Source organism: Hemicordylus capensis, chromosome 4 (genome assembly GCF_027244095.1).
Source record: "Hemicordylus capensis ecotype Gifberg chromosome 4, rHemCap1.1.pri, whole genome shotgun sequence".
Lineage (NCBI taxonomy): Eukaryota > Metazoa > Chordata > Lepidosauria > Squamata > Cordylidae > Hemicordylus > Hemicordylus capensis.
The window spans coordinates 49,153,039-49,171,957 of record NC_069660.1 but is presented as its reverse complement, the minus strand read 5'-3'; the positions used below and the strand labels follow the sequence as shown (position 1 = coordinate 49,171,957).

Below are 18,919 nucleotides of genomic sequence, written 5' to 3'. Positions count from 1 at the left end.
TGTGTGTGTGTGTGTGTGTGTGTGTGTGTGAGTGAGAGAGAGAGAGAGAGAGAGAGAGAGAGAGAGAGAGAGAAATCAGGAGCTGCCACATCAACAGCAGTGCTAAAACCTTATGCATGGGTAGTGTTATATCATACATTAAATTCTAAGGACATCCATGAGCCAAGATTAATTAGTGACCAATGCTGTCTTCCTGAATGTAGAGTCTGTACAAGGACTATGATTAGTCATTTCCTAAGAAAATGGCTCTTCTCCACTCTCTAGTTCTTTCTGCAGTTCGTCGCATCCTGCATTACTACCTTCTTTTCTCCAAGAGCCAGCGGCAAAGTGGAATACACATGCTGAGCACATGGATATCAAGGGAGGCGTTTCCTTGGCAACAGAAATCATGTGACAGGAACACATGGAGACCAAGGAAGTTGTCGCTTAGCAACAATAATCAGATAAAAGATCTTTGAACTTCTCTGCTCACTTATATGTGTTTGTGTGTTCATTATTGCTTCGCCTGTCCCTACCCGCAAACACTGAAGATATTTTAATAGGAAATCTTTTCTGGTTTGTTTGTTTACTCTTCAGAGCAGAGGTATATCCTCAACAATATGACCCTGTAACAACTTATTTCCTGTAGAATTTAGGTAAAATTTGAAATCACAAGGTTCTCCACAAATTACTGTCAAGCTTTGCACAATAGAATCAAGATTATGAGACCCCTGCTGTGGATTTCAGAAGCATCTCATAGTTCCTTCAGCAGCATAGTAAGGCTTATGTACTGTTTGAGAGCTGATCTTTTAAAAGCGATTTGTATTTTGCGGAGATATGTTCAAATGTACATATGGATGGTGAATTCAGGGGCAAATGTGTGTAGATATCTGATCAGGCAGGAACTTGAGATAGAAGCATGGGACTAATGTTAGGAATTACATGCTTCGTGGGTTTTAGAGGAAGGGGATAGGACAGCAGTTTTAGACATGAATGATTTAGAGACTCTTGAACAGAACCAGAACCAAACAGTTGCTACTCAGTGGCGTATCTAGGGTAGGGCAGGCAGGGCACATGCCCCGGGCGCCACTTGAAGGGGGGTGCCATTTTTAAAAATTAAAAAAATTAAAAAACAATGGCCACTGGGGAAAAAATGGCCACTGTGCATGCTCAAATGGCCTCCGTGAGGCCCTAGGCCATGCCAGGCCTCGCATAGGCCATTTGAGCATGCATGGCAGCCATTTTGTTTTCAGCGGCCATTTTTAAAAATATATATATTTATTTAAAAATGACCACCGCACATTCTCAAATGGTCCCTGCAAAGCCCTAGAGGCCAGCAAGGGGAGGGGGGACCTTTGCAGACCCACCCCACAGCCTTTAGGAAGCACCCAAAGGGGCTACAGGTATTTTTTAATTTAATATAATATAAGTCACATATTCAGTTTGGCACTATGTACAGAGAATCAGGGCTTGTGAATAATGAGCTGAAGCTTATGAGCTATAATTGTATTCATTTGCTCTTACTTTGCTTCTTGTGATAAGTGAGTTAAATGTGATGCCTTAATAATATGGCTATTAATGGTGAGTTTGTCTTTGAATCAATGTGAAATTCTTAGTATTAAGGCCCACTGGGAGTTTCTTACTCTCTTTCTCTCATTTTAACTGTCTTTCTGAAATACTAGAATATATTCCAAGCATTGACACAGTTTCCTCTGCATATCCTTTAATTATTTTCAGAGTATCTGGGAAAAGTCAAATTCTCCATTTATTTTTAAAACTTATGTAATAGTGATGTTACAATGGATAGTAGAGAATTAGACTTTAGTTTTCCAAGTACAACTCCACATAGTATTTGGATATTTCATGAGCCCCAGCATACTGAAATTTGTAGTTTTCCAGCACTTTTTGGTCTGGCTATGTCCACAGCTAAATAGTTTTTGAAATATTAAAAGATTAATAAGCTTGACTTGTATTTTTCAGCTGATATTATGGTAAAGTTATCTGAAAGATGGGTGTCGGATATTTGGACAGGGGGTGCAATTTCAGTGCTTGCCCTAGGCGCTATTTTCCCTAGATACGCCTCTGTTGCTACTTCATGCAAAACTATGCTTCAGATTAATCACTGTGGAGGAGGTTTTAATGTTTAACCAGATCTGTTTTTCCATATGCCCACTTTAGAAGACAGAGGTGTCATGTCACTGTGTAGATCACAACCATTGTGTTAATCAGAAATCCAGTAATTAGACATCAAGGTCATTTAGTGCTCTAAGGTTATGGAGCCATTAGACTGGCATGTGATATGCACATCTTTGTGTCTGGGGAGAGCAAGGAAGTACTTTAATGAGATCTCTATGAACTGTGGCTGTCTCTTTCAGTAGCTAAATCTAGAATAGCACTCTGCAGCCCAATGGGTTGTTGCACCCCACATTTATTGGTAAATGGGCAACAGTGCGATGAGAGATCGTGTAGTATGAAGCTATGAGTTGTCAATGCTATAGTTATGGAGGAAAGGTTTCCATCTGCATGATGGAATGGATGACCAGTGGTGCTCTTACCCCTGGACTTCAGGGCCAAAGGCCAGGGCCTCCACACCCCCTGGGGCCCCCCAAAGACTCCTTAGTCTGCCCTGGATGGTGTGGTCGCTGATGGCCCACACTGTGCCGGGTGGCCAAGTATGATTATGGCCTGTGCTGGGTGCTTTAGAGACAGAGGGGGGAGTAGGGAAAGAAATATGTGGGGTGGGAATATGTTAAATTGTGTGTTGAAATGTTTCTGCTAATGCATATTTGCATGAATATACTTGTTTTATATTCTTACATTCTTTATAAGTTCAGTTGCTGTTTGTGCCCTCAAGAACCCACGTGTTAAAAATACTGTTTGTCACAGGGTGAGTGTGTGTAGGGGGATGATGCATAACTTGTAGCAGGGAGGGCTCCATAGGCCTTTAGGTCCAGGCTCCAAAATTACCTAAGCGCACCTCTGTAGATGACATATCTTGGGTGGTGTGTTATGGCTGACTGCATCCTTCCTTGTTTTGAAGTGCCTGTCATTTTCGTTTTATGCAGCTTCCAAGGAACTCACTACAGTGAGGGCAGTGGCTTCTTCAGAAATGCACACAGTGTGCTTTGTTGAAAAATGGAGCTACTGTACACAAGACTATTTTACTAGTCTTTTCCATGCGTAAACTCTATAAATGAACCTCAGTTTTGCAGCATGCAGCAGGAATCCCAAATGTAGCTTCTCACCATATATAGCAAAAATAGTCACGTGCTTGTCTTTCATGATGGTATATGCATGGTTTGCTTTAGTAGAAGTTGCAATCTGTGAAAAAAAAGTGTCTCTTGTGAAGTCTGCCTCTTGCTAAAACTGTGTGAAAACAACAAAAGTCCTTATTTTTCTAAAGAAGCCCCCCACCCCACTTGGGAATTTAATTTTTGGAGACTCTGGGGAGGGAGCTGAAGCCTGAAGAATGACAACTCTTCAGAATGCTGAAGAATGGCAGCAAGTAGCAAAGGACAAACACTGAACAAGGCATTCCTTAGAGAGCAAAACAGAGAAAGCAACATAGCAGAGACTGATTCTAGAAAACAATCTTTCTCTGGTAAATAAGGGCAGTTAGAGCTTATGAAAAAGTCAGATATTTACCATATACATAGTTTGGGTTTGATCCTTTAAATGGGCTAAGAAGATGTACGTACATACATATGCACACATGCATGCACACACCCACTTCTGAGAATGCAGTAAGACAGCCCATCAGAGTATATGCTTTATAGAACAATATACCCTGAGGTGGCTGGGAATGAGAAGCATGCATGTGCCTTGTTGACACAGGGTGCACATGTACCCTCATTTCCAGCTTGAGGGCATGTACCCTTGCCTTGAGATCATAATCTCAAGCGGCTGGGAATCAGCAGTGAGCTGGAGGAGTGCAGCACACTGTTGCGGATGGGCAGTGTGACACACCACGTGGAGGAGAAAGTTGGCAGGAGTGCAGACATCAAGAGTATAGCAGCAGTAGCTGGCTGGGGGCGGGGAGGTGGAGGTGGGTAAAGGTGGCCCCTGAGGCAGAGCAAGGCAGCCTGTGTCCTTGAGATTTGTCCACTCAATTGTAGCTTCACCCCTGTAAGCACCCACCCATAGACGGGTGGAGGGATCACATTGTCTTTGTCTCATATCTTGAGCCCTGCTTGCCTCACATGAGAAAGGGATGTGCCAGGAAGGTGTTTGGACATTCACAGAGGATATTCTTTCAGCACATTCCCTTCTAATCACATGGGCAAGGATGGTATAATCCAAACTGGCCCGGTATCTTCTGGCTATATTCCCTACACCAGGTCTGGTCCAAGGTTTTAAGGGGTCTTCAGCAAAGAGCCCCAACGGGTCCCATTTCCCTGGGTGGTCCCTCTCCAATGGTCACATTGGGGCTTACCTTGGCAGACGAGATAGGAGCTAAAGAAAGAGTTACTTTCTCGATCAGCACCACACAAAGGTTATGGACAAAGAATAACAACCTTTGCTCAGTGATAGTAAACAATAGGGTGCAGATTGGGAGATAATCTCTGTGAAACAATCTGTTTTAGGCAATAGGGAGTGAGTGGAAGCCAAGCAGAAAAGTGGCAAATTTACCCAGAGGAGGTCAGGTCTAGTTGCAACTAGAGGGGACAGAGAAAATTTGGAGATGACATATCTACCCCTGGACACCCCATGGCTACAAGTCTGCAAAGTGCTTTCAGGGATCAGCATTGGGCCCTCGGCAACTGCCTGATGGTGCCAATTCCTCACACGGATCCTACCCAGCACAACCTGCCATTTATCCTCTTTTCCCACCTCTCACTCAGCCAAACAAGATGTAATTGGGCGGGGAGGCTTTTGAGCTGCGGGATATGGATTTGCATGAACCAGTTCAGAGGCCATTTTAGAGGCCTCTGAACCAGTTTGAAAGCGGTGCTGGCTCAAAGTTTGGAGCCGGTGGGGGTGGCTCTTTAAGGGCGGGGGAGGGTGCACTTACCCCTCCCACAGGAGCTCCTTTTTTTGCACAGTCCATGGGGCAGCAGTGTACCTCCCTGCCGCCCCTTCCCACATTCTTGGTTGGAAGCTGCCGGACATATCAGCTACATATGCGCATGTCGCACGTGCACACATGCATGTGATATGCGTACGCGCAGCCAATAATTCCGGCGACTTCCGGCCAAGAACAGGGGAAGGGGAGGCAGAGAGGTACACTGCTGCCCCATGGACTTTGGAAAAAATGGAGCACCGGTGGGGGGAAAGCGGCAGGAGGGGTAAGTGCACCCTCCCCCACCCTTAAAGAGCCACCCTTGCCAGCTCTGAATCACACCTCCGTGGTTCCGTGCACATTCCTACTGCGGGATCAACCCATTGAACCTTGCTGGTGATCCACTGGCAAAGCCATTGGCAAGATGCAGACCATTCACCCTGGTGAGGTGTGTTATGGTAGAAATACAGTTACCCACTGTCCCCCCACTTTTCCCAGTGAACGTGCCTCATGATTAAGGCATCTAACTTCCACTGCTCCCTGCCATGCCTCCCTCTAACTCCCCACTGTATTTATTTCTTTGTTATTGTGTTTATAATGTTGTCAATTACACTTTGAAAAACAGAAATCATATCAAAACAGAAGCAAAAATATATTATAAATGTCTAATGTCAATGCCCAAGAACTATATAGCATTACAACTGTATATACATTTTCTACAAAACATATAATTTTATCACACATCTCCTCTAGGTCTTGCACCAGAACATTCTCCTCCGCCCCCGTCTCTTTTATATATCTAGTTTTCCCACCTTTGGAAACTTACAGCGGGGAAGCCTATAAGTAGCTTTTGCTCTCAGACCCCATTGTGGTGATTTCCAGATGTAGGATCATCACAATTATTCTGCTCCTCTACTGCCTTAGAAAGCCATCTGGTTGGTGCTCTATGAGTGCACCCCCTTACCTCAGCTCCCCCTAGATCTTCTCATAGGGTTGATGATGCACTACAGCTCCTTCCCATGGACTCCAAGCAGTCTCTGTTCCTCCTTGTTCTCTCTTCATAGGGACTCACACAGTTGAGATCCTGCCCACTGCAGTCCCCTGGGGAGTTGTATGTGCTGTGGTGCTTGACTGGTCTCTCTAGCCAGATTTGGAACCCTGAACTGCAGAGTCCAGAATTGCTGAGGTTGGGTCATTCCTTGTGTAGGTTTGCTACGAGCAAACCTCTGTACCTGACTGCCTTGGAACCCCAATGCTCTGTTTTGCTGGCTGTTGGCACGCAGAGAGCCCTAGTACTGAATGTCAGCCCAGCTCCTTTGGCTTCAGTTGCAAAACAGTAGATTAAAGACAGGTATTAAAAGCTGCTCTTCACTCTGTTTCCAGCCCTCCCTCTCCTTTCTTCCAACCACACTCCAACCACCAGACAATTAGAACCTCCCTCCCCTTCCCTCCTTTTATCTCTTCAGGAGTTGCTTTCACTGCCCATTTAGTGACCAGTTCTGAATCTTTAGTCTGTTTGCAAACACCAAGATCTTAGTTTTATTATAATTTATTTCTAAAGATTGTTCAACACTAAAGATTGTTCAACAAAAGAGAGCAGAGCTCTTCTTAGGTCTATCAGAGTTTGCGAGAGGATGATAGCATCATCGGCATATAAAAGTATGGCAAGATGTTTGTTAATTCTGGTGGATGATTGTCTGGATTGCCTAAATGGGGAACAAGAGAGTTAATATAGAAGTTAAATAGCAGCGGAGCCAGGATACATCCCTGATCGACAACCCTGAATGTTGGTATTTCCTTGGTGAGATGTCCCTGAGCACTGCAGCACACCTTTACACAAGAGTTTTCATATAGTTTAAACATCAAAAGAAGTAAATGGTGGCCTACTGATGATCTCAGTAACTTACACCAAAGTTTCTCTCTGGGAGTCAGATCAAACGCAGATCTAAAATCAACAAATCCTGCATGTAGAGCAGAGTTAGATTTGGAAGAGTATATTTCTACTAAATGTTGTAGTATTAAAGCAGGGTCCATAATGGAGTGACCTGTGTGGAAGCCAGTTTGCTCCTCTGCCAGGATATTTTCAGAATCCATCCAGTCCAGTAAACGCTCATATAGGTGCCTAGCATACATCTTGCTCACTATACTTTGAAGACTAATAGGTCGATAGTTTTCAGGTAACTTCCTTTCACTCCTTTTCTAGATTGGGATTATTATTGCCACTCCCCAGTCCTTAGGGACACATGCAGTCCTGTCAATAAAAGAAAAGAGAGAGGCCAGGACTGGGACCCACCATGCCAAATTATTTCTAAATACTTCTACGGATACGTAGTCATTGCCAGGTTTAAGCTGCCTTGCCAAGGATTCTGTTTCAGTACAAGTTACTGGTGGCCATTCTGGCAACTGACTCACATCCAAATCTACACTTGTGGCAGATGCTTCATCTCTCTTGTATAACGCATGGTAATACTCTTCCCATATAGGTGCAGGTATCATACAATCAGAGTGGGATAACCCACACGGCGCAGGAAAGTGTGGTAACCCAACTTTGTACATGTCTTGGAGAACGTTTTCTGCTAATGGTTGTGCTACATTGTAGAGCATTGCAAACTGCCTAAAGGAGGGTTTCTTCTTGTGTTACAGTAGCACAACAGTAGTCTGGATGTAGCCCACTCAGATTAAGGATTTGGGAATTATGCCTAGTGCCCCAAAGGGAACTGATGTTGCTAGCAGGGAAGATGAATTCAGACACCATTGTTCCAGTCATGTGGATAGCGCACAAATACCACAGCAATGAGGCTATTATTTATTTATTTATTTATTTATTTAATTTCTCTACTGCCCTTCCAAATATGGCTCAGGGTGGTTTACACAGAGAAATAATAAATAAGATGGATCCCTGTCCCCAAAGGGCTCACAATCTAAAAAGAAACACAAGATAGACACCAGCAACAGTCACTGGAGGTACTGTGCTGGGTGTGAATAGGGCCAGTTACTCTCCCCCTCCTAAATAAAGAGAATCACCACGTTAAAAGTCGCCTCTTTGCCAAGTTAGCAGGAGTCTAATTTAGAACTTCATAATGAAGTCCTAAATTCACACAGGTGTATGTATGCATTAAGTCACACAATGGCCACCTTTATCAAGCATACAGACCACTGCAGAGAAGCAGCTGTTCATTTCCATTGCTGAGTTTTATTTACTAACTTTGCTAAATTGTGCAGTTCATTTTCTCCCTCTTGAACGTATTCAGTACATGTGTGTGCCTAATTCATTATTATTATCTAATAAAATATTATATGACTTGCTTTCATGTCACACACACCCACACCCACACTCAATTACACACTGAAATTGTTACCACTATGACCTTGCAGCTGCTGGATTTTCTAAAATTAGCCATAATGATGTATTTCACTGCGATAATTAATAATCTAAACTGGGGAAATTGAGTAGTAGAGCTGGTGCACATGCTGCTAATTATCCTTTATTATGTCATTTTTCTATGCAAATAAAGAAATATTATGATAGTTTTAAATATGGTTTTTATTAGCTAATGTTCTTGTTTAACATTGCAAAGATTTGTTCCTCAATTAAAAAGAAAACATTGGCTGCAAAAATCTTATTTATGTATTAATAAATGATGATAAATCCAAATTAAGCTCGCTTCCTAACACCGAAAAAATATATATCCAGGTCTGGGCTCTTTTCTAACATGAAATATGAAGATAATTATTAGATGGGCCATGGTAGAGATTAAGAACATTTGCTTTTTCTGTTATTCTGTTTACTCTGCATTTTTAATAAAATAATCTGCTGTTTTCTTAATTATAACCTTTTGAAGCACCCTAGAAGGGGTAGGTGGCCCTATATATCTCTTTAGTAAGCATGATGGAGATACCAGAATCAATTATAATTGCATGAGTGGCAGTCCCTCATTCCCCAAACCAAGAACTTTCAGGATGCCACGAAACATCCCTGATAACATGGCTACAAGATCCAGTGTTCCCCTGTCTCCAGGTTCAGCAAAAAACAAAACAAAACAAAACCTGGGATGGAATTGTCTGGCACCAGGATGTAGGAAGGTTGGAGGCACCCCCTCCACTGCCTGCAGCGCTGCTGCTGCTGCCTGCCTATTCGGGCTGAGTGCCATGCTTAGACCCAACTCAGCACTGGCTATGCCCTTTGTGCCAGTGTCAGAAGCATGCTGATGCAGGGGGCATAGCTGGCATCAGAGCACGGATGCATTGCCTGTCATCCTCTTTGCAGCCAGCAAGCACTTTGTCAGAAATTGGCCACATCTTTTCTCTCCCTCTGCACTTCTGAACAAAGTGTTTGCCAGCTGGGAAGAGGGCGACAGGCAACACGCCCATATTCTAGTGCCTTCCACACACCCTGAATCAATTCAGTGTACTTCTGGGGGCACAAGGGGGCGTGGTTGGCATTGGAACATGGACATGCTGCCCATCACACACTCTGAGCCAGTGACTGCTTTATTTGCTGGCTCAGTACCCGAGGGGGGCACTGTTCCCTCTAAGGTGTGCGCACATGCGCGTGCTCACAAGTTTTTGTATGTCCTCTGAGTTCATTTTAGATCCCGCTCAGGTTGAATCAGGAAGGCCTCATTCTGAATGCATGTTGCTCACACACTGCCTTGATACTGGCATCCAGAACAAAACTCATGCCACACAGAGATGAAAAAAACTAGAAGGACCACTGGAGGGGCCCCCCAAGGAGACCTCCAGGCAGCACCTGGACACTGGTGGCCAGGGGACATTTGTCCCGCCCCCCCCGCCCCAGTTCAATGGTGCCTAGGTCACTGTGTGGCACTTCACATCCAAGATGGAATCACATTTTACTAGCCCACATATCTGCAGCATAATGCAGACAGTTTTGAGCAGCCTATATTGCTGCTGGCTCCTAAGGAACTGCCAGCAGTCTTGTGGTGTTGTTTTTCGTACAAGATAAATACTTATAGCAATGTGCCCGTGCTACTTGGATTGTCTCCAGCCTAAGTAGCGCTTCTGGGGTGCAGCAGGCACTTTGCTTTAAGAATGTGTGCTCCAGCAGTTCCTTGGGAGCCTGCAACAGGGCAGGTGACTTGGAACTGTCCATGTTACACTGCTGAACATATGGGGGCGACACCAGTTTTTGAAGATTTTCTTGCCCTTCTTGCTCAAAGTATTGTTGTCGTCGTTTGTTGTTATTTGATACACCAGTGCTAAAGATCTACTGTGAGCTGACAAGTGTGGAATAATGACAGAAAACTAATTGCTGCCTCTATCTATCTATCTATCTATCTATCTATCTATCTATCTATCTATCTATCTATCTATCTATCTATCTGATTTATATACCGCCCTTCCAAAATGGCTCTCGAGCCTGTATATAGCGAAGGTATGCCTATACACCATATACATTCAGTTGTATTAATTCCTATAACTATATATATCCGTTCATATATCCGCACGCATTTGTTTGCAGTAATCTCGGACCCCTTCCTGTAACAAAGTGCATGCTCATGCCCCTGTTGCCACGCATATGTGACCATTTACACATGACTTGCATATTATTTCCTGCATGGATGTGCTTTGTATATAAGCATTTTGCCACATTTGTAGCACCCGTCCTCCATCCACCGCTGTTCAGCTGAGCTAAGCGCTGGAGCTGTTCCAAGGTGGCTCGTTTCTCTCTGCTGCATTTCCACTCTATGTGTGGTCTTACTTTCCCTGTGGGAGATGTTGCTAGGCTGAATCAATGCTTTGCAGAGCTCGCCAAGCTGTAGGTTTGAAAAGAGATGCAGTTATTAGTTGTCTCTTTCAAAGAGCTGCATCTTAAAGACAGGCAGAGGGTTGTACATGAAGAGGAGAGGAGAAAACCAAAATCTCTCTCTATTTATGATGATTCCCTGTAGATACAGTAACTGAACTTATATTGACTGTTGGCAAATTCACCCTTACACCACATCTATGGTTATTTGTTTGTTTATTATTATTATTACACCATAGTTTTGTAGATTTTGAAGCTACTGCTGGCTTTGCATCTGACCCGACTCTTGATAGATGTCTTGTTTTGATAGCCTTTCATGGGGGAGGAGTGCAGGGTTTTTTTGCTCTCATTCACTGAAATGGTAAACGTTCACAGAGTATTGGAATTAATCTGTGAGATCTCAAAATGCATATCTAGAGGCTACTGAATGAAATATGGTTTAAAACTCTTGGAATATGGTAGTATATAATGGTTATTTTGGATGGGAGTATTTCATAAGACCTCTCATCAAGATATTACCAGAACTTTAAAGATGAAATGGTCTGAGATTTTCCAGTTCCATTCTAGGGTGAGCTGTGGCATAAGATATTTATTTATTTATTTATTTATTTATTTATATTTATATTTATATTTATATACTACCCTTTGTCTTGACCCCAGGGTGGTTAACAACAAGATAAAGCAATAAAAATTCAACAAAACATAAAAATAAGATACAAATAACACTTATCTAAAAATGTAAAAAGAGCAGGGACAGCTCATTGGCCAAAAGCCTGAATAAAAAGGGCAATCTTCACTCGCCTCCTGAAGGCTGGGGGAGAGGGAGCCATGTGGGTCTCATCTGCAAGAGAGTTCCACAGTCTGGGGGCAATCACTGAGAAGGCCCTGTCCCACATACTCAATAGGCAAGCTTCAGCAGGTGTTGGCACGTGGAACAGAGCCCTCCCAGTTGATCTAGGTGGGTAGATTCAACTGGGAGCAGGCGGTCCCTAAGGTACCTGGGACCCAAGCCATTTAGGCTTGGATTCTGTTTAGATTCTGGGGCAGATGATGCAAACACCATGCTTCATCCTCCAGGCAAACTGTAAAACGTTCTCTCTCTAGCATCTTCTAGCAGTCTTCCATGAACTGACATGCAAATAGGGATGTTCTGTTTTCCCCCAAATGCTAAAGGAGAGAAACAGGAGCTGGAAATTACCTGTTTTGCCTTTCTTCTTCTTTTAGCTAGGTTTAATGTTATACCATCCAAGTAGCTGAAAGGCAATTTTAAAAGTACCTCAGTGTCCCAAAGATTCTGTCCATATGACTTGGGTAAGATCAAATCCCAAGCTCATATTCCATTTTTTGTGGGGGAGGGAACAGATTTTATTTGAGAGCAAGGGAAAAAGCAGGGTTTCCACTGATTAGAGCATTGCCTGGGAGATTACAGTAGTGTAGCTGTCTCCTAAGGGGCCCATGCTCAGTAACTGAGCAACCTTGCTCTCTTTTTTCCCTCCAGGAGCCAGCTTGGCCAGTATGGCCACTACCACTCGCTCATCACCTCGCCTCACCTCTCCATCCTCACCTCCGACCACTTGCCTCACCTCTCACCCAGCCAGCTCACTTGCCCTGCTTGTCCAGCTTGCCAGCCTGCCTGTACACCACTCCACCAGCACTGGGTGTGGGTGTCCCTATATCACATTGGCCAACCAGGGAGGAAATGCAGGCAGCTGGCACTGGCAGTTAGTGGGTTTGCAGAGTAACGTGCTTGCAGGCAAATGAGTGGGGTATCAGGTGGGCAAGTGAGCATGGCAAGGGGGCAGGCAAATGAACTGGGCGAGGGGTGGGGAGGGAGCAGGGTGGAGGTGAATGGCAGGGCCTGCAGCAGTGCCCCCGACAGCCCCAGGGTCCCCAGAACCCCACATTCTTTGCATGCAGCTGCACAATGGTCGCTCTGCCCTGTCTTGAGTCCTGTCAGAGCCCTGAGTCCAGGACTAACTCTTCTGTTACGCTGTCAGTAGCAAAAATGTTTCATCTTTTGCTCAAGACTCAACTTCTAATAGTGGAAGCTAAATAATTTCTGGTCAGTGGCTGTGGGTTCTTTGGGCTGTGGATATGGCCAATAGACTCATAAAATCTGACTGACCAGCTTTCCCCTTTTTGCATGGCAAAAGGCAATTACTTCAGGTGTCCTTGGAAATGAATGAGCTTGTATTTCGTGATGGGATACATGATTACTTGTAATTGTGCATAAAGACTACATTCAGTATCAGTAACAGTGTAGAACCGTTTCAGGGTAACCTTTAAGTTACCCTTGACTGGTAATTTAGGTTTTGTTGCTCTTCTCCTGCTTTGTTGTTTTATACTATGACTTCATTGGCTTTATGGTTTGATTATTGTTTCCTATTTACCTTCCTACTTATTGATTATTGTTGACCATCCTGGAAGAACTTGTTCTGGTGTGGTGGGGAGGGGGGCATGTTTTCAAAAATAATGTAATAATAATAGTAAAGTTATGCAAAGAGAGAGGGAGAGGGAGAGATTTAAGCAGCACCATAAAGACTAACAGATTGATTATCACCTCAGTTACTCATGGATTGGCTGGTATCATGGCCCCAGGTCCAGAGACCCCTCAGTTGAGGAAGGATTCAAGCAGTTCAGGGTCAAGTTGAGTGGGAAGACCAGTTCCATTGGTTCTGCCCCTGGGGCCATGCTTAGAGAAGGTTTTATGTATGTATGTATGTATGTATGTATGTATGTATGTATGTATGTATGTATTCAATTTCTATACCACCCTTCCAAAAATGGCTCAGGGTGGTTTACACAGAGAAATAACAAATAAATAAGATGGATCCCTGTCCCCAAAGGGCTCACAATCTTAAAAACACACACACACAAGATAGACACCAGCAACAGTCACTGGAGGTACTGTCCTGGGGTGGATAGGGCCAGATAGGGTATGGCATTCTTGCCAGCATTCTTGGACTTGGGGGACTCCTTTGATGACCAGCCTGGGGGAAGACTCCACAGGCTCACCAGAGCCAGCACCTGCAGCACTGCCCCTTTAAGCTCTGACAACTCCAGCAGGACAAAAGGCAGAGCTAGAGGCAGGAGTCAGAAAGCAGGACTACTTCAAAGCTCAGCTGGGAACTGCTCTTTGCTGAAGCAACATCTTCCTATCCTCTGGTGGATGCCCTGTGCATAGCCCCATAGATGCTGCACTTGGAGCTCTCCAAGTCCTGCTCATGCTCTGGGAAGTAGTCCTAATTGTTTTGCATACCAGTCTCCTGGCCTGGCCTGGCCTGGCCTGACCCCCTTGCACAACTGGCCTCAGACTCCTGGAACTCAGCAACCTCTGCCGGGAACAGTATAGTGACATCCAGATTGTATTATTGCTGTGTGCTCTGAGCAGGGCTGCCTTTGTTTAGAAAACTGGTTGGACGTTTCACCTGGTTCAGAAGACTGCCGCAAGGATGCTTATGGTCACTAGTTGCAACACAAATGTTTCACCTTTCCTGAGAGAGCTTCACTGGCTGCTAGTTTGCTTCCAGGCCATATTTCAACCTGTGCTGATTTTGACTTTCAAAGCCCTACATGGCTTGAGGAGTGAAGTACCTGTTGGACTGGATCTGCCCATATGAATCTGCCGGGGTCCTCAGATCTTCATCACAGACTGTGCTTTCATCTTGCCACTGACACAGATTTGGTTGGCAGGGACCAGGGGCAGGTTCCTTTCAGTAGTGGCTCTCCATCTTTGGAATACCCTCCTGAGAAAGCAAACATGCTTCTGACATAGCTAGTACCAAAGAGGGCTGTGTTCGCCCCTGGCACATAACCCTCCCACTAGTGGCGTGCAGCCCCCCCTGTGGTGGTGCACATGCACTCATGCACATACAAACCCACCCCCATTCACCCACTCCCTCATGCACCTCCTGCCTTCCTCCTGGCCCGCTTCTTGCAAGCTCCTCCTGCTTCAGCAAGCGGAGGCAGCGGGCAAGCGGAGGCAGAGGAATCAGGAGGCAGGCGCCTGAGGAGGCAGGTACAGAAAGTAGGCAAGCAGGAGGTGGGCATGCAAGCTGGGGCAATGGGAGTGACATCCAGAACAAGGCACATGAGCAGCAGGAATAGCCAGAGTGGGTGGCCAGCCGGCTGGAGTGGGGATGGGAAGGGTGTGGGGGGAGGTGAGAGAGGGGGGACTCCCAGAGGCAGAAGAGCTCATGTTCTTGGGACACCCTCAAGCACCAGTAGCTCTACCCTGGCACTTCATTAGTCTCCCTCCTTGATGAGTTCTAAAAAGAACCTGAACACTCTCCTTTTAAAAGAAGCATTTTAAACTTGGTTCTAACTTGGTTTCCAGTTTTGGGGTTTTTTGTTGTTGTTTTTTGGTCCTGTCTGCCATGTTATCTTGCTGCTGGTTTGTTTTTTTATGCTTGTTTAAATTATTATTTACAGCTACTGTGTTGTGTTTTTACTGTAAGCTATCCCGAGCAGCAGCATGCTGGAGAGGCAGGACAAAAATGTTTTAAATACATAAATTATGGCATAGGCTTTCATGGAACAGAGCATAAGTAACTGTAATTATGTGATATGTGGTTTGATACGTTCTATATTTGTGTATATAGCAAGATTTGTATAGTAACATTCAAGATTAGAGTTTCCTTGATACCTCTTCTTATATTAAGCATTCATCTCCCCAGTCCTTAAAGCACGATGCCTACAAACCCTTTTCATTTAAACAGGTGCTGTCAGCAGAACACTCAGGGGATCATTGGATTACAACATGCCCCTTAACGACAGAGCTAACTTCCTTGATATTAGCTATTTAGTTTGCTCTGAAGAATAATTTTATTGGTGTCTGCAATTCTTATTTAATAGCTGGACTAAAATTGCTCTTGCTCAGTAATTCAATTTCTTATAATTAAGTAGTAGTTCAATTACTCAGGATAAATAATCACAATTCAACTACTTAGGGCTAGTTCATATTAACACAGCAGCTTTCCCTGATGAGGAAAATTGTGTTGGGAAGCCTCCACTGTAACTTTGAGCATCCAATTGTGGGATATGTTTTGATGGAAACAAGGGTAGGGTAGTTGAACAATACCACAAGAGAAGTGAACTGTGCTAAAAGGTGTTGTTGAGGTTTCTGTTCCTAAGTAATTCTAAAAGCTTAACTGAATAACAAAAGGTATGATGAGTTTTTTTTAATGTGCCCTCCAATCTCACTTTTCTGAGTGGTGAAAAGTGGCAGGGGTGTAGGGTCACTTGCATTATGGCTTTCTTTGAAGGAGAGATTACTGGAGACTTACCAGTATCTCTGTAGTATTTGATATACTTACACAAATATACAGGTTGAGCACTGGTGGAGCTGAAAGAGCAGAACATTCCTAAGAGTCATCAGTAGGTTACATCAGGTTCCGAGAGAGAGACACCCCTGCATGCTAAAAGGTGCTATTGACCTTCTGCCTGGTTTATGCATTCCATGCTCTTCTCAGAAAATCAGATTAAGTCTCTTTCTCTCTCAGCAGCTCCTTCTAAAGCTGCTCTTTCTGTACACAGACATCTCTTGGGAGGAGGGGGAGGAGGAAAAGGAGAAAGGGAAAGGGTCACCTTATATTTGGAAAAGGGGAAAATGATAAGAAAGTATGGCCAGAAGTCATGTGGAAGATGTCTCACAGAAAGGGCTGTTGGAAGACATCTTCCACATGTCTGGCCATACTGACTTATCATTTCCTTCTTCAAAGTGATAGACCATTAAGCCAAATGGTCTCTTGCTATCAGCCAATGGACTGCCAACAAAAAGATGGCCAGCTAGCTTCATAACCATAATCTTATTTATTTGTGTATTTGTTCGATTTTTAGACCGCCCTTACAAAATAGCTCATGGCGGTTCACAAACATCAAAGACTCTTTAAAACAATTTAAGAGCACTGGAAGACCAGGCCAAACAGGTAGGTCTTTAGAGCTCTCCTAAATTCCAATAAAGAATTGAAATTATGGATGTCTGCAGGGAGCACATTCCATAGTCCAGGAGCGGCTACAGAGAAGGCCCGCCTCTGGGTCTCCACCAGACGAGCTGGTGGCAACTGGAGCCGGACCTCCTCAGATGATCTTAGCATGCAGTGGGGATCAGACTGAAGAAGGCGCTCTGTAAGGTAACCTGGACCTAAGCCGTTCAGGGCTTTAAAGGTAATAGCCAGCACTTTGTATTTTGTTCGGAAACATATCGGCAGCCAGTGCAGCTGTTTCAAAACAGGCATAATAATATGGTCTCTCCGGGTTGCCCCAGAGACCAGCCTTGCTGCCGCATTTTGAACTAACTGAAGTTTCCGAACTATGTACAAAGGCAGCCCCACATAGAGCACATTACAGTAGTCAAGCCTGGAGCTTACCAGCTGGTGCACCACTGTTCTAAGGTCATCTTGTGTTCATTACAGTATTGTGTGGTGTCTCAATAGCCACCACTGGAACTGAGGTGAAATTTACAAATACACTGAAGTGGTCTGAAATGAAGGTGGCTATCTAAGAGATCTTGGGATTGTGGTGGATGGCTCCATGAAGATGTCAACTCAGTGGGCAGAAGCAATGAAAAAGGCAAATTCCATGTTAGGGATTATTAGGAAAGGGACTGAAAATAAAGGATCATAATGTCCTTACATAAATCAGTGGTGTGACACACTTGGGATACTGTGTACAGATCTAGTTGTCCTATCTGAGAAAGAATAGGTAGCCAGAATTGACAAAAGAGTAGAATACCTTCCCTATCAGAAAAATACCAGATGTCTGAGATTTAGTAGTTAAGAAAACAGATGATAAATGCTGATGTGGGGAGACACATCACAGAGATTTATAACATTTGAATGGTATGGAAATGGAGGATAAAGAACATTTTCAGTGTCCTTTAAAGAGGATTAAGCAAAGCCTTGGAGTTGTGGAGGAGAAGTCTATCAACAACTATTAACCATGTTTCAGAGGCAAAATATCTCTGAATATCAGTTGCAAGGAGGTAGTAAACATGGGAGGGCTATTGCTTTCCTGCCCTGCTTCTGAACTTCCCACGGGTATCTGGTTGGCTTCTTAGTCTAAACTATCAGGGCTCTTCTTCTTTTAATTAAAAAAAAATTAAACTGGAAGATATATTGATATTGCAACCTTAGGCATTGGCCTTAGACCAGGGATTCTCAAACATGGGCCCCCAGATATCAGACTATAATACCCATCATGTCCTGTCACAGTGGCAATGGTGGCAGGGAATGATGGGAGTTGTAGTTCAGCAACTTCTGGGGACTCAAATTTGAGAACCCCCATCTTAGACAATCTTAAGTAATGGCTGGAGCATAAAACTAAGACTTGAGTACAGAGTGTTGAATTTAAAGGAATATATTATCTTGAGCCAAACTGTTTAGAAGCAACTGCTGCGGGTTCTGACCAATTACACAAACGTGGAACATGGAATGCTACAATTATTCAGAATCCTGATAGCCATAGCCTTGCTTATAGACAAGTCCAGGAACATGGATAATTATCCATCAAGTGTTGTTTCCTCTGAGCTGCTGCTAAGTACCAAGGTGCTATATCTCAAAAAGATACTGTTTTTCTTCCTTTAGGAAGCTGGCAGAGGAAGAAAATTAGACAATGGACAGAGTGGCACCAAGGTATTACACATGCAAGCTGCATGCATAAGATACTCACTTGGCAAGAAAGATTCTTGGTTTATCAGACAGGTCTTGTGTAGAAACAGAGTACAAGGAATGAACTCAGTACTCGCTGGGAGGCAGATATGCTGAGACGGCTGGACCTCGAGTGAATCGGCTTGTCTACAATAGTGACAACTGCTTCTATAAATAGCATGGAGAAGCAGAGCAACAGAATGCTGCACGTCTCCCTCTCCCCCCGCCCCCTCTAATGCAGATATCAGAAAAAGACTGTGAGCTTCCCACCCGTCTGGACTGGAGTAATATTTAAAGGGCTATGATGGCAACACATAGATGGATAGTGCTAATTCTGGGAAGTCCTCTGTCACATTGCTTTTTTATTCTACCCCACCCCACATTATGTTGGGAGCAGCAGTGGGAGATTCCAGTACTCAGGAGGCTTTTGGCCTTTCCAACTGGCTTTAACAAAATCGGATTATTTTAACCTCCTTAATACATCCATGTGAACTGGAAATTTAATTCCATCATAGGATAGGCTCATTG

General features: G+C 44.1%; 2 long non-coding RNA genes across 4 annotated transcripts in view; one reads left to right on the top strand and one right to left on the bottom strand.

The window, feature by feature from the left end:
• The first annotated feature begins 443 nt into the window (after positions 1-443).
• LOC128322169 (uncharacterized) overlaps positions 444-18,919 on the top strand; it is a 41,113-nt gene continuing 22,637 nt past the window's right edge. For 2 of the 3 annotated variants that reach the window (XR_008305573.1, XR_008305572.1), the window contains exons 1-2: positions 444-755; positions 18,329-18,376. This is a non-coding gene — a long non-coding RNA (uncharacterized LOC128322169). The remainder of the gene's footprint in view (positions 756-18,328; positions 18,377-18,919) is intronic. The other variant, XR_008305574.1, reaches the window with a different exon arrangement.
• LOC128322170 (uncharacterized) lies at positions 9,788-18,541 on the bottom strand. The gene is made up of 3 exons (XR_008305575.1): positions 18,414-18,541; positions 14,340-14,491; positions 9,788-10,755 (listed from the first exon to the last, which is right to left on the bottom strand). It is a non-coding gene; the product is annotated as an uncharacterized LOC128322170 (long non-coding RNA).